Source organism: Mesoplodon mirus (genome assembly GCF_964341445.2).
Source record: "Mesoplodon mirus genome assembly, chromosome: 6".
Classification (NCBI taxonomy): Eukaryota; Metazoa; Chordata; class Mammalia; order Artiodactyla; family Ziphiidae; genus Mesoplodon; species Mesoplodon mirus.
The window spans coordinates 55,568,284-55,592,803 of record NC_138982.1 but is presented as its reverse complement, the minus strand read 5'-3'; the positions used below and the strand labels follow the sequence as shown (position 1 = coordinate 55,592,803).

At 34.0% G+C, this 24,520-nt stretch overlaps 1 protein-coding gene across 4 annotated transcripts in view; it reads left to right on the top strand.

The window, feature by feature from the left end:
• NAALADL2 (N-acetylated alpha-linked acidic dipeptidase like 2) overlaps window positions 1–24,520 on the top strand; it is a 1,538,215-nt gene that overhangs the window by 33,634 nt on the left and 1,480,061 nt on the right. The window contains exon 2 of one of the 4 annotated variants that reach the window (XM_082624728.1): window positions 17,154–17,262. The exons of the other annotated variants lie outside the window; for them this stretch is intronic. The gene's annotated coding sequence lies outside the window, so the exon portion shown is untranslated. The remainder of the gene's footprint in view (window positions 1–17,153; window positions 17,263–24,520) is intronic. 4 annotated transcript variants of the gene reach the window in all.

Genomic DNA, 24,520 nt, shown 5'->3' with positions numbered 1-24,520 from the left:
ATTTTTATTGTTATATCCTTTTATATTCAATTCTTTAATCCTAAATTTTTAAAGATATGATGTAAAATTGTAATCTAATTTGGTTTTCCTCAAGACATATATTTAGTTTTGTCAGTACCATTTCTTAATCCATTGACCCCTTTCTCAAATCCATTGATCTCATTATTGGGGAGATTATCTATCTGATAATAATCATATTATCTGATGCACTTTGTTGTTAAGTCCATGATTTGATAATAGAGGCTTCCAGCAACATTTTTTTTGATGTTGTTTTTTTTTGTTTGTTTGTTTTCTTGTACTGCAGGTTCTTATCAGTCATCAGTTTTATACACATCAGTGTATACATGTCAATCCCAATCGCCCAATTCAGCACCCCACCATCCCCACCCCAGCGCGGTGTTCCCCCCTTGGTGTCCATACGTTTGTTCTCTACATCTGTGTCTCAACTTCTGCCCTGCAAACTGGTTCACCTGTACCATTTTTCTAGGTTCCACATACATGTATTAATATACAATATTTGTTTTTCTCTTTCTGACTTACTTCACTCTGTATGACAGTCTCTAGATCCATCCACGTCTCAACAAATGACTCATTTTGTTCCTTTTTATGGTTGAGTAATATTCCATTGTATATATGTACCACAACTTCTTTATCCATTTGTCTGTCGATGGGCATTTAGGTTTCTTCCATTAGCTGGCTATTGTAAATAGTGTTGCAGTGAACATTGGGGTGCATGTGTCTTTTTGAATTATGGTCTTCTCTGGGTACATGCCCAGTAGTGGGATTGCTGGATCATATGGTAATTCTATTTTTAGATTTTTAAGGAACCTCCTTAATGTTTTCCATAGTGGCTGTATCAATTTACATTCCCACCAACAGTGCAAGAGGGTTCCCTTTTCTCCACACCCTCTCCAGCATTTGTTGTTTGTAGATTTTCTGATGATGCCCATTCTAACTGGTGTGAGGTGATACCTCATTGTAGTTTTGATTTGCATTTCTCTAATAATTAGTGATGTTGAGCAGCTTTTCATGTGCTTCTTGGCCATCTGTATGTCTTCTTTGGAGAAATGTCTATTTAAGTCTTCTGCCCATTTTTGGATTGGGTTGTATGTTTTTTGATATTGAGTTGCATGAGCTGCTTGTAAATTTTGGAGATTAATCCTTTGTCAGTTGCTTCATTTGCAAATATTTTCTCCCATTCTGAGGGTTGTCTTTTCATCTTGTTTATGGTTTCCTTTGCTGTGCAAAAGCTTTAAAGTTTCATTAGGTCCCTTTTTTTTTGTTGTTGTTGTTTTTATTTCCATTACTCTAGGAGGTGGATCAAAAAAGATATTTCTTTGATTTATGTCAAAGAGTGTTCTTCTTATGTTTTCCTCTAAGAGTTTTATACTGTCTGGTCTTACATTTAGGTCTCTAATCCATTTTGAGCTTATTTTTGTGTATGGTGTTCGGGAGTGTTCTAATTTCATTCTTTTACATGTAGTTGTCCAGTTTTCCCAGCACCACTTATTGAAGAGACTGTCTTTTCTCCATTGTATATCCTTGCCTCCTTTGTCATAGATTAGTTGACCATAGGTGTGTGGTTTATCTCTGGGCTTTCTGTCTTGTTCCATTTATCTATGTTTCTGTTTTTGTGCCAGTACCATGTTGTCTTGATTACTGTAGCTTTGTAGTATAGTCTGAAGTCAGGGAGTCTGATTCCTCCAGCTCCGCTTTTTTCCCTCAAGACTGCTTTGACTATTGGGGGTCTTTTGTGTCTCCATACAAATTTTAAGATGATTTGTTCTAGTTCCGTAAAAAATGCCATTGGTAATTTGATAGGGATTGCATTGAATCTGTAGATTGCTTTGGGTAGTATAGTCATTTTCACTATGTTGATTCTTCCAATCCAAGAACATGGTATATCTCTCCATCTCTTTGTATCATCTTTAATTTCTTTCATCAGTGTCTTAAAATTTTTTGCATACAGGTCTTTTGTCAAGTTAGGCAGGTTTATTTCTAGGTATTTTATTCTTTTTTTTGCAATGGTAAATGAGAGTGTTACCATAATTTCTCTTTCAGATTTTTCATCATTAGTGTATAGGATGCAAGAGATTTCTGTGCATTAATTTTGTATCCTTCAACTTTACCAAATTCATTGATTAGCTCTAGTAGTTTTCTGGTGGCATTTTTAGGATTCTGTATGTATAGTATCATGTCATCTGCACACAGTGACAGTTTTACTTCTTCTTTTCCAATTTGTATTCCTTTTATTTCTTTTTCTTCTCTGATTGCCGTGGCTAGGACTTCCAAAACTTTTTTTTCCTCAAATTTTGGGCATCTATTCTTCCATATAAATTTAAGATAATTTTATTTGATAAAGGACAAAAACTGGTATTCTAATTGGGATTTCATTAAATATACATAGTAACATTGAGAAACTTACTTTAAAAATAATATTTAGAATTCTTATTCAAAAACATTAAATATCTTTCCATTTGGGGGAATTTATCCTCTAATAATTTATCCTCTAATAAGATTTTAGTGTTTCGTTCATAAAGGTTCTGTGACCATTCTTGCCAAAAATAGTTCTAAGTATTTTATACTCTTTTGAGTAATATGAGTGAAATTTTTGTATGTTTATATTGTTTTTCATCTCCTTACCCAATTCTCTTACTGCTAATTTCCTTTCAGTGGAACTTTCAAGTAAGTGTTTTGTTTTAAGTAGTGTAACAAACAGGTTTCTAAGCTCCATTTTAAGTGTGGTCTGATAAGTTTGGCAATAGTAATGCTACTATTTAGAGGCAGTGCACATAAGTATTTACTTTACATGAAAGCATCACTCATTATCTACAGGAACTTTATGTCATGCTGAGTTTATACTCGTATTATCAGTCTCATTGATTCATTTTATTGGAAGATTTTTTGACAGAGATTTTCTAAAAATAGAATGAATGATAATAAATTATTTGACATCTCTCATTAAATTATTTTTCTTCACGCATACCAAATAACCTCTTTGGAATATTACTTAAAATAGGAAATATACACCTTTTTACTTTCACATTAACTCCCACCCTCACCTCCCTGCTAAACACACACACACACAATCTTGATTTGATTGCTTTGATAAGTACTGCAGAAGTACTTATACACTGAAGTATCCTTAGGGGAAAATAAAGAGGGACACCTGGATTGCTTGAATTGCTACTCACAGTGGCTGTTTAAACTGGCAGAATGTGTATTGGCTTCTGCCTTGTATGTAATAAAGAATATAGGGATGATTAGACCTGTGGGCCAGTCATGGCTTTGTTACTTAACTAGATGATAACAATCAGTAATTCTCCAAAAAATATATTTTCCTCAGTTTTGTTTTTTCTTAACCATTTTGGGATTATGAATTTTTTTGACTCTGATGAGAATATACATAAAACCCTTTCCAAGAAGATGTTTACATACACATACACAAAATTTTGCAGCTATACATTTTGAGGGAGTTAGCGTATCTCTTGAAGCCTGACCATGGACCTGTCTGTTCCATTATCTCTAGCATACATGAGTTTTAGTCTTTGTTCTAACAGTATTTAATTTATCCTTGGCTAATCGCTTAAACTCTCTGGCCCTCAGTTTTTTCAGGTAAAAGAGAGTAGATTGGATCTGATGAGCTTTAAAGCTTATTCCAACTCTGAAATTCTTTGAGCTAAAGGCAAAGGTTATTGCAGTATCATAGCCTAACCTGATGAAAGCAGTGCACTCTTGTTATTACACCATTAAGAGCTATTCCTAGTGAGTATCTGCTGTTGATTTAACTCTTTTCATTCATAAATTGTCTGACTTAACAGATGTTTATTGAGAACTGCTGCAAAGCACAGCATAGTGCTTGTACAATTGAGTCCCTGCCCTTAAAGATCTTAAACATAAGTTAAGAAGATGAATAATATAATGAATGCTGCTTAAGAGAGATATGAAATGTGAGAATTTAAAGGAATAAAACTGGGATCAGAAAATTTTGCCTATTAAAAGGCCAGATGGTAAATATGTGGTTTTGTGGGCCATACAGTCTCGTCATAAGTGCACAACTCTGCCATTGTATCATGAAAGAGGCCATAGATAGACAATACATTCTAAATTCATGGATATGGCTGTGTTCCAGTAAAACTTCTACAAAAGCAGGCAGCAGGCCAGGCTGTAGTTTGCCCACTCCTGGAATGAAGGATTATGTTCATCAAGGAGCATTTTAGTAGAAGAGATGGCATTTGGGATGTGTTTTGAAGGAATCATAGGCATTTGGATGGAGCAAAAGAAGTCAGGGGCAAGAATTCCATGCTGGGGAGACAACATGATCGAAGACTTAAAGTAAGAATGTTTCAGAAACTGTTGTATCATTGATTCAGATGGAGAACTGGTTTTTATTCATGTCATTCGATATTGGAGGGATTCCATGAGAAAGTCTGTCCATTATCATGAGTCAGAGGACCTTTAGCCTTATTTTAACATTCTAAATGTTGTTTTACTACTGTTTGTGCTAGGAATTTTGATAGAGGATGGATGACTTGGAGAAAATTGTGGACTGTTACTTCCTTTTAGATTTGTCATTTGCTTTTGATTGTGGTAATCAAGAGAGAAAGCTCTTTCAAAATTCTTCTATCACGTGTTCTTAGATTGGTAAGAGATGCATCTCTCTCCCTCTTTTAACAGTTTGAGATACAATTGACACACAGTGTGCAATGCCTACTTAAAATATATAATTTGATAAGATTGGATTTGTTTATACATTGCCAAGCCTCATAACAATCAGGATAGTGGACATATGCATCATCCCCAGACATTTCCCCATGCCTCTTTGTAATCCCTCCCTCCCACTTCTCATGATCTCTTTCTTTGCATCACCAAGTAACGGCTGCTCTGCCTTCTATCACTCTGTATTGGTTTGCATTTTTGACAGTTTTATATAAATGGAATTTTATGGTATGAACTCTTTTATTCTTTCATCCAATGTAATTTTGAGATTCATCTGTGTTATTTGTTGCAATAGTTACAATTCCATTCACATGCAGGTCTTTCTGTTTCTAGTTTCTTTGCTATCCTAAGTAAAGCCCTATGAACATTTGTGTACAAATCTTTGTATGGTTATATGCTTGCTTTTATTTTGGGTAAATACCTATGAGTTAAATGGCTGTATGTTATGGCAGATATATGTTTAACTTTTCAAGAGCCTGTCAAACTGGTTTCCAAAGTTGACCATTTCACATTCCAATAAGCAATGTATGTAAGTTCCAGTCCTTCCACATTCTTGCCAACACTTGGTATGGTTAGTCTTTTAAACTTCAATCATTCTGATAGGTTTGTAGCGGTAATATCTTGACATTTTAATGTGTTTTCCCCTAATGATTAATGATTTTAGCATCTTTTTATTTGCTTATTTGCCATCCACATATCTTCTTTGGTGATGTTTCTGCTTAAATCTTTTGCTAAAATATATTGGATTGTATGTTTTCCTGTTAGTGAGTTTTCAAAGTACTCTGTATGTTCCATATACAAGTCCTTCATCAGTTATATGATTTCCAGCTATTTTCTTCTCTTTTGTAACTTGTCTTTTTGTTCTCCTAAACAGTGTCTTTTGAATAATAGAAGTTATTTTTTGATGATATCTAGTTTATCATTTTATTCTTTTATGAATCGTGCTTTTGGTGTCGTATCTAACCTCATCTAAGGTCACTTTCTCTTTTTTTTTCTTTAATTTTTAGTCCCAGATTTTATGCTGAGGTTGTGATCTGCCTTGATTTAATTTTTATATATGTTGTAAAGTATGGATTAGAATCCTTTTTTTTTTTGCAAATAAATTTATAATTTTTCCAGCACCATTTGCTTAAAATCTTTTCTCTACTGAATTAATTACATTTTCCAAAATATTTTGTTCATGTATTTTGGATCTGTTTTTGGAATCTCTATTCTATTCCATTGATTCACTTATTTTTGTACCAATAGTATACTGTCTTGATTACTGTAGCTTTATAATAAGATTTGAAATCAGGTAGGATTGACTTTCAAATTTTTCAGAGTTGCTTTGGCTATTCTAAGTCCTTTGAGTTCACACATGAATTTTGGAATCAGTTTTTCAATTTTTTTAAGACAGCCTGATGGAATTTTGGTTAGAATTATGTTGAATCTATAGATTAATTTGGGGGAGAATTGATATCTTAACACTACTGAGTCTTCTGACCCACGAACAAAGTTTATCCCTTTGCTTATTTAAGTCATCTTTTATAAATAAAGTTTTCAATGTACAGGTCTTACCCGATTTTGCCAGATTTTCCCCAAGTACTTCATATTTTTAATATGATTGTAAATGGTATTGTCTTTATTTCAGTTTCTGTTGTTTATTTCTAGTATATACAAACAAAATTAATTTTTCCAATATTATATTAAAGTGTATCCTGCAACTTCCTAAACTCATTTTTTGGTGCTAATGGCTTTTTTATAGACTCCAGCAGTTTTTCAACATAGATGATCATGTTATCTATAAACAAAGATATTGTGTTGTCTAATTTTAAATGCCTTTTACTTATTTTTCTTATTTTATTGGCTAGAAGTTGCAGTACCATGTTGAATAGAGGTGGTAAGAGTGGACATTCTTGTTTTGTTGGTGATCATTCAGATTTTCACGTAGACTTGTATGATGATAGATGTAGATTTTTCAGATTCCCTTTATCAGGTTGAGGAAGTTGACTTCTATTATTAGTTTTCTGAAAATTTTTATTAGAAAAGGATTTTGGATTTTGATAAATGCTTTTTCTTTGACTATTAAAATGGTTTATACACTTTTTTCTTTTTGTTAATATGATGACATACATTGATTTTTACATGTTTAATTAACCTAGCATTCTTAGGATAATCCCCACTTTGTAATGATATATTTCCCTTCTTGTGCAATGTTGGATTAGATGTGCTAAATTTTTTTTTAAGATCCTTTTACCTGTGTTCATAAGGGCTATTGTTCTGTAGTTTTATTTTAAGTCTTTGCCTGGTTTTGGTATCAGTGTAATGTTGGCCTCATAGAATAAGTTGGAAGGTATTCCCTTCTCTTCAATTTCTAGATGGATTTGTGTAGAATTGATATTATTTCATCCTTAAATGTGTGACAGAATTCACAAGTTAAGGTATCTAGGTGTGGAGTTTTCTTAGTTTCTTTGGTTTTCTCCTACGTTATCTTCTACAGTTCTTATAGTTCTGTGTTTTACATTTAGGTCTGTGATCCATTTTGTGTTAGTTTTTATGAAGTGTGTAAGTTCTGTGTCTAGATTAATTTTTTTGTTTTTTTTTTTTTTGCATGTGGACGTTCAGCTGTTCCAACACTATTTGTTGAAAAGACTATCTTTTCTCCACTATATATTGCCTTTCACATATTTCAAAAATCAGTTGACTGTATTTATCTGGGTCTATTTATGGGCTCTCTGTTTTGTTCCATTGATCTACTTGTGTGTTCTTTTACCAGTACCACACTGTCTTTATTATTCTAGCTTTATAGTTAAATTTTGAAGTTGGGTAGTGTCAGTCCTCCAACTTTGTTCCTCTCCTTCAATATTGTGTTGGCTATTCTGGGTCTTTTTCCTCTCCATATAAACTTTAGAATCAGTTTGTTGATTTTGATTGGGATTGAGTCTGTAGATCAAGTAGGGAAAGAATGACCTCTTTACAATATTGAGTTGTCCTGTACATAAACATTGATTTTTCTCTCCATTTATTTAGATCTTTTTGATCTTATTTCTTTGTGAGAGAAGTTTGTAACTACAAATTCAATATCTTTAATAGCTATAGGTCTGTACAGGGTTTTCTATTTTTCTTGAATGAACTCTGGTAGTTGCTGTCTTCCTCTTAGGTTTTCCATCTTATCTAATGATACTGTTAATTTGTATTGAGTCTCCTTTTTTTGTCATCATTTTAGATGTTTATCAATTGTTTTGATTTTTCTCAGAGAATAATTGATTTTCATTATTGTTTTATATTTCTGTTTTGATGTTTTCTGCTCTGTGATTAATCTCTGACTGTAATTATGGATTTATTTATTTCTCCTCAAATTCTATTAATTTTTGTCTGGCATATGTTGATATTCCCTTATTAGGTATATAAATCTTTAGGATTATATGTTTTCTTGATTAGGGGTTAACCCCTTTATCATTATAAAACCCCTTAGCCTTAGTATTATTCTTTGCTCTGAAATCCAATTTTCTGATATATAGCCACTCCAGTTTTCTTTCAACTAGAATTATCATGGTGTATATTTGTTCATTCTACATTTAGCCTATTTGTTTCTTTAAATTTCAGATGTTTCACATAAGCAGTGAACAGTTGGGTCTTGCTTTGTGCTTTAAATCCAATTATATAATTTTGCCTTCTTATTGTAGTGTTTATAAATGTTTTACATATTGTGTGATTATTGATGTGCTGAGGTCTATCATTTTGCTATTCGTTTTCTATTCATTCCATCCTTATTTTGATCTTCTTCCCTCATTTATTTTCCTTCTTTTAGATTGAGTACCTTTTAAATTATTATTTCATACTATCTCAATTGTTTATCATTATTAGCTGTAATTCTTCATTTTTTAAATTTTAGTGGTTGCTTTAAAATTTATGGCATATGTTTTTTAACTTATCAGAGTCTACCTTCAAGTGATATTATATCACTTCATACATAGTATAAGAATTCTACAGTAGTATTCTGCCGTTTTTCTCCTCCCATTTTTATGCTCTTATTGTCATATATTTTACGTATACACATATTATATTCCCCACAATGCCTTCTTCTTTTCCCGTTCCCTTCTCTTCTTTTTAGTTCTCTTCCTTTTTTGTTTCTTTTTGCATAGTTTTCATTGCTTTGTTTTCAAATTCAACAGTCTTTTTTTCTGATTCATGTAATTTGCTGATAAATTGATCTGATATACTTTTCACCTCAGACATTGCACTTTTCATCTTTATAGTGTGATTTAAAAAAAATCCTCTATTTCTCTTCTTAACTCTAAAAGTAGGTTTCTTTCCTTTTATTTTCTACAAAATACAGTATATTTCCATTTCCCTCATTTTATTTGGCCTTTTTTGTCATGGAGTTTATTTTTACATATGTATAGAACCCAGGTTATATTATTTTTTTTCTTTAAGCACGCTATTATATTTTATGTAGATTTTTAAGTGATAAAATAGCTTTTACCCACCTATCTTGGCATTTATTTTTATTCTTCTCTTCCTTTCTCCCAACATCTATTCATAGTAGGTTCTATTAGTACTGCCCTTCTGGTTCTCATATCTATATCCTTTTTTTAACAGGAGTTGACATTTGACAGTTGCCTGGACAACTAAATGCCTGATTTTCTTCTGTTGTCTCTCTCTCACAGTTGACCACTGCTGAAGAGTTCTTGCTGAAGTACATAGCACACCATTTACTCTCCTCTCCCAAAGTCCCACGATTAATTAATTTGAATCTGACTGGATCTCCTAATAACAAGTTTGTTGTTCTTTCCATTGCTTCACTGTATAGATATTTCACTTCTATTAGTCAAGAAACTCCTTGAAGCCTGGAAATATGATTAAATGACATACAACAAATAAGGGCTATAGAAATTCAAAGGAAGTGGTATCAGTTTGGCTGATAGCAGTTTTAAATGCCTTCTTGAAAAGGATGAAATTGAGCAGTTTAAACATTTAAACTTCTTGTTATTTAAGTAACAAGAAATAAACAAGAATGCCAATAAATGCTGGCTGTGTGATCCTTTTAATACCATATGAGAAGGAATCTATAAGAGTGAATTGATTATCCATTTGACTAACGTCTTCAGGGGTAATTTTTAAAGTTAGATTTGCCTATGTTTCCCATTAATAAAAGAAGAATGATTCTCATGTAAATGTTAAAATTTTAAGCAGTGTTTTAGTGGACTGAGGCCAACATTTTCTTCTGGAGAAAGTAGTCTCTACTATTGGAATGTAATTAATAGAAAACCATGATTTGATTTTCAACTCATTAGTTTTGTACATAAGCATTCATTCAATGAGTACTTGTTGAACATATCTACAGAAGATTACACTGGCAGGTCAGGTTTCACCTGCAGATTTGCTCTGTTTGGTCTGTAAAGCATTTGAAAAATATTTCAGTTGGTGGCTCACAAATAAAAATCAAGGGGTTTCATGTATAACCCTGACTTTCTGGAATTTTTTAATACAAGGAACCACCTGATTTAATAACACTCATCTGCCTTCCCTCAGTTGGCTGGAGTAGCATAGAAGCTGCCCATTTCAAGAGTAGACACTTTTCAGATCACCTTATTTCCTACTCATTTATGTTGTCTTGCTGGCCATTACAGTTATTTGAGATTATGATTCTTGATGTCCTGTGCATATGATACTCTGCAAGATACATGGTGGATCCTTCCAACAATAAAAGTAGGAGAGATAAATATGATGCAAGGAAGTAGAAAAAAATAATCTACATGAGAAAGGCAGAAATTTATATTCAGTAACACTGTTTTAACTATCATGGAATACTGGATTCCCAAATAGTTATGATAAGCAGTGTTTTTCTTTTACATATCAATCTGGGAAATTTATCAACAGTTGTACATAGCCTTACTTCTACATAAACTATGCAAAATCTGAATCTGTCCACTTAGGAATGCTGGAGAAAGAACAGTAATATGAGAAGTGGGAAAACAAATGATACCATTTGTTCCAAAATTCTAGTTATATACTGATAGACTAAAATTTTCTTTTCCTTTTTTTTTTTTAAACTCAACTATGAAGCAGTAACTAGTTATTGCCACTGAAACCTTTCACTACTTATATTGGACATTAAATATTTGTCTATATAAACCCCTTCTCTCATTTTCTAAGAAAGCACTCTAAAAAATTCATACACACATGGATACCTTACTTTATCCATGAGGTCTTTAACAAGAGCTACTACCTTCTTATGCTCAACTTTGACAACTGTCAAAAGTTCAGTGAATCCGTGAATCAAGCTGGGCCAGTCAGAGACTTTTTTTCTGGTATTTTTTAAAACAGATGCAGGTGTAGAGGTGAGTGTTACAGAAGATTCCTTTTCTCTCTGGTCCTGAAGCTTAGAGGATGGAAATTGGGAAGCTGCTACTGGCCATGTCTCTGGCAAGGGAGACAAAGTCAGTATTTAATAGGTAGGTATGAAACCAACCCATAAGAGAAGAATAGCAGCATGATACAAATTCCTGTATCTGTGATATTTGGAAGATAGCCCTATCATTCCTTTTCCATAGTTTGTTCATATGAGCCCCAAACAGTTCTCTTTTGGTCTAAGTTAGATGGAGCATATGTCGTTTGCAACCAAGATAGTTTTGATTAATACACCACTATATTTTTTTCAACTTTAATAATTTAATCCAATGGCTTTTTAATGGCCATAATTTCAAAGCAACTGCTAAACATTTTGGAATTCAGACAAGAGTAATACACAGGCATTGCTTTCAGAGAACTTGAAGTCTAGAAAGGGAGATTAGGAAAATCCACAAAGATATAATAATTTAGAGTTATATGACCTATATAAGAAAAAATGTAATTAAAAGAGGAAGGAGTTATTATGTTGAGGGAATTGGGATAGTTTTCCTGGAAGAGGTGACATTTGAGATGAATTAGATTTCACTGGGCAGACGTGGGGAGGCATTCCATGCCCAGAGAAAAGAATAAATAAATGCATTAAGTTTGGAAGTATGGAGTAGTTTTCAACAATAGTAAATGATACAGTTTAGCTGTAGGCAGCTAAAATATCTAGGCTGGAATGGGAAGTCATGGCTATATTGTGGAAGCCAGGAATGTGCAGGCCAATTAGCTCTATTTGATTTGGTGAACATGAGGGGAGAGTATTGAGTATTTTTGAATGTAGATATACTATGATCTGAACTGCTTTCAGGATTAGTTTTGCAGTAGTGAATCACTTGGATTTGTATAAGGAAAGCTAACAGGTAGAAAGATTAGCTTGGAAGATACTACAATTATCAAGTTTAGGAGTGATGATTACTTGAAATAGATCCATGAGAACGGAATGGAAAATGTCTGTCAGATAGAAGTGACATGTTGGGAGAAGAAGAAATCAGAGATAGCTCAGAAGTATCATATATAGATGATTAGTTTGATGGTAATACTAATAACCAATGAAGATTAGGAGCCCTATTAACCTCTAGCACCCAAGCCGCATACCACTTTTTTATTACTTAAGTAAAAGACTAAGCTTGATCTGAATGCAGTTTTTCTTCATCTTCACCATTATAATCAAAAGACCACATAATTTGGGGTTAGCTAGATCTGGTTTTAAATCTAGTTTCAGCTGTTTTATAGCTGTGAGACTTAGGTAAGATACTTAACCTTTTTAAATCTTAGTTTTGTCACTTCTTTTATTAATATAATAGGATTAACCTACTATGGTACTCATGAGAATCAGGTGAGTTAATATATGCAAAGCAACTGGAAGCATACCTGGGATACAGCAAGGATTTAGTAAGTGCTTCTTAGTTGTAGGCATTGATGTACTGCCTAAATCCCTACAAATTCATAAGCCAGTCCTTAATAAGAACGCAGTATGTAAAAAGCCTCTTTCTAACCTAAGAGTAGAGACTGTTCTTAACTTCGCATTTAGAGTACCTGGGGTAAATTCTTAGTCTATTTCTTTACAATCTGATGGCATTCCCCAAACTTTTGTCATATTTGCCTTGTCTGCCTGGCTTGGTTTCCTCCTTCATTTCTTTTTATTTTTTTGAAAGTGTCATTTTTTTTAACATCATTATTGGAGCATAATTGCTTTACAATGGTGTGTTAGATTTCTGCTTTATAACAAGGTGAATCAGCTATACATATACATATATCCCCATATCTCCTCCCTCTTGTGTCTCCCTCCCACTCTCCCTATCCCACCCCTCTAGGTGGTCACAAAGCACCGAGCTGATCTCCCTGTGCTATGCGGCTGCTTCCCACTAGCTAGCTATTTTACATTTGGTAGTATATATAAGTCTATGCCACTCTCTCACTTCGTCCCAGCTTACCCTTCCCCCTCCCCGTGCCGTCAAGTCCATTCTCTACATCTGCGTCTTTATTCCTGTCCTGCCCCTAGGTTCTTCATAACCAATTTTTTTTTTTTTTTTTTTTTTTTTTAGATTCCATATGTATGTGTTAGCGTATGGTATTTTTTTCTCTTTCTGACTTACTTCACTCTGTATAACAGACTCTAGGTCCATCCACCTCACTACAAATAACTCAATTTCATTTCTTTTTCCTCCTTCATTTCTTGATTCACAGCCTCTACTGGATCTAAACCCTATTCTGAGCCAGCCTACTGAGCAATTGGTTCTCACATCCTGCTTAGTTCCTGCCATTCACACCTATAAACACCCCACCTCACCCTTTGAGGCTGCTCTTTATAACATCTTCAAACTAGGTGAATCACATAAAATCACAGGCACCTACTTGACTTTGGTCGTGACATGATGTAATGAACACATGGTATTATTGCCTACCTGTGAGATTTCAGCCTTTCCTCCTCCTAACCCATTATCAACTTTCTTACTGATGTGGATAGAGTCTGCATTGCCACATTGTATCTGTCATCTGGATGTTGACCAGCCATTTCTCCACCCCATTGCTGGTTACTGGCTAAATCTCACCAGATTATGATTTCAGAAATTTTCAGGTCATCTTTTTCCTTAAATTCTTTCTGTATTATTAAACACAAATTTTTGGTCAGTTGCTTTTTGACAAGAGTACCAAAACAATTCAAGGAGGAAAGAAGAGTTTTTCAGCTGGTACTGAGACAACTGTATATCCACATGCAGAGAATGAAGTTGCATAGCCCTACCTCATACCATACAAAAAAATTAATTTAAAATGTGTCAGAGACCTAAATGTAAGAGCTAACACTATAGAACTCTTAGGGAAAAAAATATGAAGAAAACTTCATGACCTGGGCTCTGCAGGGTTTTTTTGTTTTTTTTTAAAGGTATGACACCAGAAGCACAAATGACAAAAGAAAGAATAGATTACATCAAAATTAAAACCTTTGTGCTACAAATTATATCATCAAAAAAGCGAAAAAATCCATATCATGGGAGAAAATATTTGCAAATCATATCTGAAAAGGGACTTGTATCTAAAAGATACAAAGAACTCTTAAACTCAATACTGAAAAGATAAGTAACCCAATTAAAAATGGGCAAAGAATCTGAATAGACGTTTCTCCAAAGAAGATATGCAAATGGCCAATAAGCACACGAAAGGATGCTTGACATCATTACACATTAGGAAAATGCAAATCATAACCATAATAACATACCACTTTATATCCACTAGTATGACTCAGATAATGGTATGTTGGTGAGGATGTAGAGAAATTGGAACCATCATATATTGAAGAGTGGAATGTAAACTGGTGCAGCTGTTTTGAAAAAGTTTGGCAGTTTCTTAAATTAAACATAGACTTTCTGGGGCCTCCCTGGTGGCTCAGTGGTTGGGATTCCACCTGCCGATGCAGGGGATGCAAGTTCATGCCCCGGTCCAGGAAGATCCCACATGCCACGGAGCGGCTGGGCCCATGAGCCATGGCCCCTGGGCCTGTGCGTCCAGAGCCTGTGCTCCTCAATGGGAGAGGCCACAACAGTGAGAGGCCAGCGTACCACAAAAAAACAAAAAAAAACAAAAAAACCCCAAAAAACATAGACTTTCTGTATGACACAGAAATTTCACTGCTAGCTGTATATCCAGGAGAGATGAGATCCTGTCTGTCCACACAAAGACACGGACATGAATGTTCAGTATTTTTCATAATAGCCTAAATGTGGAAACAACCCAATTGTTCATCAGCTGATGCATGGATAAATAAAATGTGGTATATCTATACAGTGGAATATTATTTGGCAATAAAGAATGAAGTATTGATACATTCTACCACATGGTTGAACTTTGAAAATATATATGTGATAAGTCAAAGAAACCAGTCACAAAAGACCACATACTGTGTGATTCCTTTTATATGAAAGGTCCAGAATTGGTAAATCTATAGAGACAAAGTAGATCATTGGTTTCCTAGTGGTGGGAGAGGAGGGAATGGGAGTGACTGAAAATAAGTATGGGATTTCTTTTTGGAAGGATAAAAATGTTCTAAAATTGACTGTGGTGATTATTGCACAACTTTGTGAATATACTAAAAAACATTGAATCGGGCATTTCAAATGGGTGAATTTTATTGTATGTGAATTATATCTCAAGGATGATTTTTTTAGAAAGTCAAGAACTCCTGGTTTCAAGTTTAGAGGAAAGCAGCAGTCTTATAATTTGCAAAGCCTCTGGAGAGTAAAAGGAGGGAAAGCTTAGGTGAATTGAAAATAGTGGAATGAACTAATTAAGTAGGGGGGAATATCAGCTCTCATCCTACAGGTGGGAAGAGCCCTTCTATTCAGAGAGCAGCCCTCTGAGAGCCTTTTTTTAGTGTCTTATTAAGTGAAGTGGGAGTTGGTGGGTTTCTAATTCATGATTAGCAAAATAAGCTGGCCATTTAATCTCTTCATACTTTAGATTCACACATAAAATATTTAGTACCACTTCTACTCTTAATTAAAATTTGCAATGGGATTTACATCATGGGAGGAAAAGGAGAAATATTTATTTTTAAAATATTATATAGGTATATAAAATAGTACCTATATTTTCCAGAGCTGTTGCCAGAAACAATGAGTAAATCATTTTCTGGGAGCACATAGCCATAAGAAGTGAATGAACCACATAAGAACATTGAGACACTCAGTATCTTGTAAGAAATTACTCGTAGAATGGGATATTGCTTCAATGGTAGAAATTACTTTATCAATTTTGGGTGATCAGTATACTCTCAGAAAGTACATTATGAATCTCAGATCACTGTAATGTGCATTAATATTGCTGGTGTTCTTTTTTCAACCCTGTATCACTTTTCACCATTATATCAATTACTAAATCTTGTAACTGTAGGCCATGATTATATAGCCATCTGCCCCATGCTCTATAGTACCTTTTGGCTATCCAGAACAGCAGCAGTCGCAGTAAAATTTGTAAGTCTTAGAAGCTTCAGGTATTCAAAGCACCTTCTTAGACTCAAGCTGTTCATTATCATAGTTATAAAAAAAAAAAACCCAAACAAACTCTACTTTTCTTAAAAGTTTCATTTTGGTAGTACTCTTTAAACAATTTGTCATTATTATTACTGTCAAATATTGGATATTGAGACAGTTGATTTTCAATGTCAGCTCACTTGTTACTCTCTAACATCTATTATATGCTTAAATAAATTAATACCAGTTTAATATATATCTGATATCTTCAAGAATTAGTCTCAGCTGATAATTTAAGTAGATGTCCCTTCTAAGGAGTCTTTTGTGTTCTAAACAATCTTCTGAAGTACGGGCTTTTTTTTTTTTTTTTCTTCCAGCATTGATATTGCTTCAAATTGTCCTAACATATCCGATAGTTTTGTGTTGTAATATGCCATGATTATTTCTCAAAGGATGTGTTCGTATGAGTCATTCTCTTTCAACAAAAAGAGTTTACCAAAACTTTTGATCATTATACTCTGTATGAAATTTATAAAAGTACTTTTATCAAAAGAAATGAATTCTTTTCCAAATGCATTCTTGTTTTTCCTGTGTCAGTAAAGATCATTTCATTGTCTTGATTCTGTTGTCACTTGGAGTATTTAAAAAATATATACTTTTAAAATTTACTATTTCAGAGTACCTGGATACCATTTAGTAAGTTGCTTTGAATTGTATCATAGAATCCAAGGTAATTTTTATAAATTAATATATAACTTAAATTCTGTAACCTGTTGTGATAAGTTCTATTTTTCTAGGACTAATTTTTGAGAAAATGAAGACAGCTGGAATACTCAATCTTGATGAAAATAACTTTGGAGTAGCTTAAGGCACTGCCATGAATGATACTTACCGTAGGTATTTTTTTGTGCTGAAAGAAACATCTGTGTGCATTTATAATTCCAAAGGCAGTTTGTCCTCAGAGAACGGATGGAATTTGTCTAAGAAGTCTTGGAAGGTTCATGGTCTTCAGCTGTGCAAACATTTCCAAACTCGACTGAATTTATATTAATCTCTTCATTTAAATAAGTACTCTTATGTTATTTCTAGGTCACCTCCAGCAGTGCCAGTTCCTGTGGCAAAATAAGACCAGGTAGAGTCAGAGTCTTTGGACTTGTGGGATTGCAGAGGGATTCAGCCCAGCCACTTCCTTTTCCAGGTGAAGAAATGAAGCACAGATTTTTTGTTTTTTGACAGACATCATATCATTTTATTAGTAAATAAGTTAGCACCTATCTGTAAAAGATAAGGAATTCTTATTAAACCATAAGCACAATACCATCATCACTCCTAAAAAAATTATAATAATTTCTTAGTATCGTTAAATATCCAGTGAGTGTTCAGATTTCCCAATTGTCTCATGAATATTTTGATTCTCTTTGCTTAGATTAGTATCCTAACAAGATTCATAAATTATGATTAGTTGATAGGCATCCAGTGTCCTTTCTATTTTATTTTATTTTTTTAACATCTTTATTGGAGTATAATTGCTTTACAATGTTGTGTTAGTTTCTGCTGTATAACAAAGTGAATCAACTATGTGCATACGTGTATATATATCCCCATATCCCCTCCCTCTTGCGTCTCCCTCCCACCCTCCTTATCCTACCCTTCTAGATGATCGCAAAGCACCAAGGTGATCTCCCTGAAGCACAGATTATTTATGTTTTAAAGGTAATAGACAATATTCTGAAAAATCTGGCTTATTATTTGGAAACATTCTGAAAAGACTGAAAAACGTAACCATAACATGCTGTTTTTATATGAGTGAAGATATGTGTTATGGGTTGAATTGTGTTTCCCCAAAAAATCATGTTCAAGTCCTAACTGCCAGTATCTCAGAATGTGACCTTATTTGGAGATAGGGTCTTTAGAGAGGTGATTAGATTAAAATGAGGTCATTAGGGTGGGCCCTAAACCAAATCAATTGATATCCTTGTAAAAGGAGGAAATTTGGACATAGACATGGACAGAGGGAGAGGGAAGACCGTGTAAAGACACAGAGAAGACAGCCATCAAAAGCCAAGGAGGGATGCCTTGTAAAGATTCTTCTACACAGCCCTCAGAAGGAACCAACCCTGCTCGTTCTTTCTTGATCTCAGACTTCTAGCCTCCAAAACTGTGAGGAAATAAATTTCTATTGTTTAAGGCATTCAATCTGTGGTTTTTTGTTATGGCAGCCCTAGAAAACAGTGAGTTTTATTTAATTGTATCTAAGGATGTGGAAACAAGTACATTCTGAAAGTTCTAATATGTAAAAAAAGAAAAACAAATTCATGATCGAACCAGTTACATATACAACAGAAGAGGGATCTTAGTTCTTCTGTATCTTTTCATTCATTCATTCATTCACTTATTTCCTCAGCCAACATTTATACTTACTATGTCTTGAGCATTTTATTAACATCTGTAGGCACAAAAATTTGCTTGGTGTATAGTATGGCCTTGAAGAGATTCTAATGGTAGAAGTGAACACCTAAACAAATCATAATATATATATATATTACATGTATAAAATTGTTTGCCCCACTCTTATGCACTGCCTCAGACAACTGTAAAGTTTAAAAAAAAATGCCTGTCATTATTTTCAACAAATGCCTTTGGGAAAAAGTTTTTTCCCATTAGGTGCTTTAGGTTAAATATAGGTAAGCTTGAAGTAGGTCTTTTAGGAACCACTAAATAGGTCAAATCATGCCATTTTTCTGGGAATGAGATTTTTAAGATGCTCCAGCCCCATTCTGCTTTTTGCAGCAGTTGCTGGTTTGTTGGTATTCACCACAAATGTGAACTACAGTATTAATTTTCAACTAATGGGATAAGGGACTAGGGCAAATTCAAATCCCACAAAGATCACTATTTTTACTGAGATCAGTTACTTTTCTTGAATAAAAACTCCCCAGAATGTTGCAAGTGTTTGGTTAATTTCTAGAGCTCTGAAAAAGTTGATTCTAACAATTTTTTCCAATTCTCGTTGCTTTAAGGAGGAGAATTTTTGGAGTTTCACTCTGATTTTCACAGATGTCACTCCATTTCTTATACTTTATGTAATATGTATTATAATCTTTTAGTATAAAATGTTTTATAATTTCCCTTGTTATACCTCTACTGACCCATGGGAAATTTAGAAGTGTGGTATTTCAGGATTCTAGATATCGTTTTGGTATTGATTTTTAATTAACTTTCATTGTGTTCAGATAATATATTTGACTTCAGTATGTATATTTCATAAAATATTGTTTTAAAAGTTCTATGCTAGAAATATGGAAAAGTGTGCTAGATTGGAGAGCAAACAATTAACTTCACATGGGGCAGACAGGTTTTTTTTTCTTTTTTTTTTTTTTTTGCAGCCTTAATTAAACCTTGAAGAAAGGGTAGCTTCTATGCCAGATGGAAAAAGTGTCAGGACACTTCCTGGAGTGGGTATGGTATATGCTAAAAGTTAAGGGAATAAAAAATGAGGCTGACATAAGGAAACTTGACAAGATCTCTAGCCAGGTGGTTTAAAGAGCCTGTGGGAAATGCTATGGGTTCCTGGAGATGAGAATGGAAAGAACACCAAGATTTAATTACCAAAAGCCTTGTATTTTAAGGCAAAAATGTGTGTACTTGGATGCAATAGGAAGATGCTGATAGGTTTTAAGCAGGAGGAAGAAATGATCAGATTTACTTTTTAGAAAACTAATTCTGATGTCATATTCCAGGAAAACTAGAATGGGAGCAGTTAAAGGTAGAGAGGGCCTGTGAGTTCAGGCTCAAAGTGATGAGGGCCTCCAACAAGGTAATGACCATGGGAAAAAGGAAGGCATAAATTTGATAGATGTTTATAAGATATTTGATTGGATATCCTTATTCAGTGCATGTTTTAGGTGAGGGAGAGGAAAGTTTAGTCAACTTTTGGGACTGGGGACTAGATAAATTATAATGCTCCTAATCACAATAAATATAGAGAAAGAAGCAGGTTTAGCAGGGGAAAACACTTTGTTTAGATTTGAGATGGAGATTTACTTTGTACAAATTCATGTTCAGTCTATTGGCAACGTGCCTAAGTCAGCAATATGTTATTAGACCCCAAAGACCACTGTTAAACCATCTGAAAGTGAATCTAATGGTGTTATTAATTTAATAAGAGATTCTTGTTCATTAGCCAAAATACCTTACTGGAAAGATATCATTTTTTTTTAATAACAGCAACATTGAGAGAAAATCTTGTTAATTTATTGAACATATAAAAGTCCTGGCATCTAGTTGTAAATTGAGAGCCATTTTGGAATAACTGAAAGATTGATCAAAATATATATGGAGTTGCTTAACGAAAGCCAATTAAAAAAATAGCCTTAGTGCATTAGTAAGGGGGGCAATTCTTCCTCTTCTGGGAACCATCAGGGTGACCATTTGTTAGATGGTTTATACACCGATTCAATTCGGTTTAACAAACATTTGTTGAGAATCATTTATATATAAGGCAGTGTAAGTAACTATGTAGCCTTGTCCTTGCACACTTATAGTCTCTCAAAACCTTTTTAATTTTTAAAATTTTCATTTTTTTTGCACAGAATTTTCTATCTGAGAAAAAAAACAGGGACCTTTTAATCAAATCCTTTTTCTGAAGTTGATAGTATTTAATAGCCTATTAACTGAGGAGATAAATGATACAATCTGGAATTCTTGTATTTCCATTGATGTTTTAACAGGGACCTGATTTACCTCTCAATTTCAATTGACAATATTTTCCATTTATAATAAGAACAAAAAATAAGAGAAATTCAGAGAAGGTAGGGGAAAAAAAAGACATATTCCCTTGATGTTCTCCAGTAGCATTAAGAGTTTGGAGTTTCTGGTCTGCTCCAACTAATATATCCTGTTTTCACCAATGCAGATACTAATAAAGCCACACTTACTTTGATAAGCCAAGGTATCTCACTCTGCGCCCTTACCTGCCAAAGGAGGAAAGGCCCACTCGTCCCCCTAACATCTGTCCCTTCCGTGTGTGCAGCCTCCAGACACCTGCCTGAGATTCTGACCTGCCTGTACTGCCTGCTTGCAAGTGAAGCAAGACTGGATCTGTTCTCAGCCAAAATTGTATCTTCTATTTTCTCCCTTGCATATTCTGGAAGACTTACTTTTGGTTTCATGAGCTACTTACGTCAGATATTGTTTCAACTGCAAAGGCTGCCAGAACGCAGACATCACACAGGTTATATTTGGCGTGTTGACAAGGAATGGCAGTATAAATGGGCTCATGGAGAGCTTATTGAGTGATTACACAGAAGATATTGAATCTTTCGAGAATCAGGGATTAGGGATTCTGGCTGTCTATCTTTTTCTGCTGCAGTTAAGATTTTTAATACTTACTGATAATAGGAGACAACTTGGTGTGATAGCAAAATCAAATAGCTGGGACTCAAGAGATGCTATCTCTAATTTAGGACTAGTGAATTGTGGTTCAATTTCAATGGGACTGTTTCCTCATCTGTTAAATGAAACAGTTGAACTAGATCAGTGGTTCTTAAGCATGTATACATGTAACTTTACATGTAATCTCAAGAAATTCATGGAATCACTGAAGTGCAACAATGACCTACAGATTTGTGGACACTGAACTACATGGTCTCTTACAGCCTTTCCAGCTCTAAAATTTTCTGATTGTATTATGCCTGAGCTCTTGAACTCCAGTGATGCTTTCTTTTGGTATAGCAGCTGCTCTAGATGGGACACCTCTGGCTTTTCTAGGGTGGCTGATGAACAGTCAGCAGGCCAGCTATGTTGATTTGTTCCATAACCTCATTAGGCATCTGTCAGTATTTCCCAGTTCAGTCCACGCACATACTGTCTCTACTACCCTGAAATTTTCTCATTTGATGGTCTATGAGAACACTGGGCACCCTTGAAGCACTTAAAATGCCAAGGAGAAAATGCAACTTCCATTAGCACTTTGGCTCTCTCTGTGTTGACGTTAGATGTTGATAATGCATTTGACTCATTTCTTGGCTATTTGCATGATCATATACTGTAAGGGTTTATTTTTCCTTTACCTAAATTGTAAGGCAGATAATTTTCTCCTAATGTAGAATTGGTTAAAGGAAAGGATTATTTGTCCATCTATGTATTTATGCTGAGATTTGTTCAATACTTGGGGTTGGAATTATTAATCTATTAAGTATCCTCAGTTAAAACAGTGTTAACATCTAGTTTCCATCTCAGCTTATTGCTATGCTTGACCTTGATGAGATCACTTACAGTTCTGTTATTCTGATGGATGCTGTAATAATAGAAAATTAAATAACCCTGCACCCAAATTATGTTAGAACACTTCCATAACTATTCCTCTTTACCATCATAACTGCCATGATCCCTGTGGAACTCCTCAAGGGCTATAATACTACAAGAAGTTAAGCATGAGGCTATTGGCAGTGAGATCTAGACTAAATGCGTTCATTAATGCATTAATTAATTCATCCTAAGTGATCAAAATAATTGCACCCAGCATCCAGATGAACTGTCTGTCCTACCCCATAATTTACACATTCCATTACTTGCTCATGAATGCAAAGAGTGAATTATCTATTTAAGCTAGTTCATTTACAAAAAAACTATACTTTTAGAATCTTATCTTTAATCTTTTCTTAACATTTCCTTTTCAATTATTTTGCCAAAATATTTTAATATTTGAAAGTACAGTGGTCCTCCTTTATCCCAGTTTCACTTTTTTCAGTTTCAGTTGCCCAAGGTCAACCTTGGTCCAAACATATCATGGACAATTCCAGAAATAAACAATTCATAAGTTTTAAATTTTGCACCTTTCCGAGTAGCATGATGAAATCTCATACCATCCCCCTCTGTCCTGCCAAGGACATGAATCATCCCTTTGTCCAGCATATACCACCTGTTAGTCACTTAGTAGCCATCTTGGTTATCAAACCTATTGACTATCTTGGTATCACAGCAATTGTGTTTAAGTAACCCTTATTTTACTTAATAATGGCCCCAACGTGCCATTATTAAGAGTAATGATGCTGACAATTTGGATATACCAAAGAAAAGCTGTAAAATGCTTGCCTTTTTTTCATCTTTTAAGTGAAAAGGTGAAAGTTATTGACTTAACAAGAAAAAAGATGTTGCGCTGAGGTTGCTAAGATCTATGGTAAGAATGAATATTCTGTACGTAAAATTGTAAAGAAGGAAAAAGAAACTTGTGCTAGTTTTGCTTTCACACCTCAAACTGCAAAAGTTACGGCCACAGTGTGTGATGAGTATGCTTACTTAAGATGGAAAAGGCTTTAAATTTGTGCAATAAGGTCTGTTTTTTTAAATTGAAATTTAGTTGACTTATAATAGTATATTAGCTTCAGGTGTATAACATAGTGATTCAATATTTTTATAAATGAACCTACAAAATTATTACAGTATTACTATTTTCCCTATGCTGTACATTACATCCCTGTGACTTATTTATTTTATAGCTAGTAGTTTATACCTCTTAATTCCCTTTACCTATTTCTCCCATCTCCCCAACCACCTCCCTTCTGGCAACCACTAGTTTGTGCTCTATATCTCTGGGTCTGTTTCTATTTTGTTATATTTGTTCATTTGTTTTGTTTTTAGATTCCACATGGAAGTATAAATATACGGTATGAAAACATACCTTTTAGGTCCATCCATGTGGTCACAAATGGCAAGATTTCATTCTTTTTTATGGCTGAGTAATATTTCATTTGTATCACTACTAAGTGATATATATATATATATATATATATATATATATATATATATATACACACACACACATATATATGTCACATCTTCTTTATCCATTCATCTATTGATGGGCATTTAGGTTGCTTCCATATCTTGGCTATTGTAAATAAAGCTGCAGTGAACCTTAGGGTGCATGTATCTTTTTTAATTAGTGTTTTTCTTTTCTTCAGGGGAAATACTCAGGAGTGGAATTGCTGCATCATATGGTAGTTCTATTTTCAATTTTCAATTCAACAGAACCTCCATACTGTTTTCTGTAGTGGCTGCACCAATTTATATTCCCACCAGCAGTGTACGAGGGTTCCCTTTTCTCCATATCCTCCTCAACAATAATATATTTTGAGAGAGAGATTGAGAGACCATATTTACATAACTTTTATTATAGTATATTATTATAATTGTTCTATTTTATTATTAGTTAATGTTTGTTAATCTCTTGCTGTGCCTAATTTATAAATTTATCATAGTTATGTATGTATAGTAAAAAAAAAAAAAAAGCATAGTACAAATAGGGTTCAGTATTATCTGAGGCCTCAGGCCTCCACTGGGGGTCTTGGAACTTATCCCTCATGGATAAGAGGGGATTACTATATAGATAATGTGCAAACAGGTAATATTTTTCAAAATCATTACTTTAGTTTTAAAGGGGTATCATTCCCATA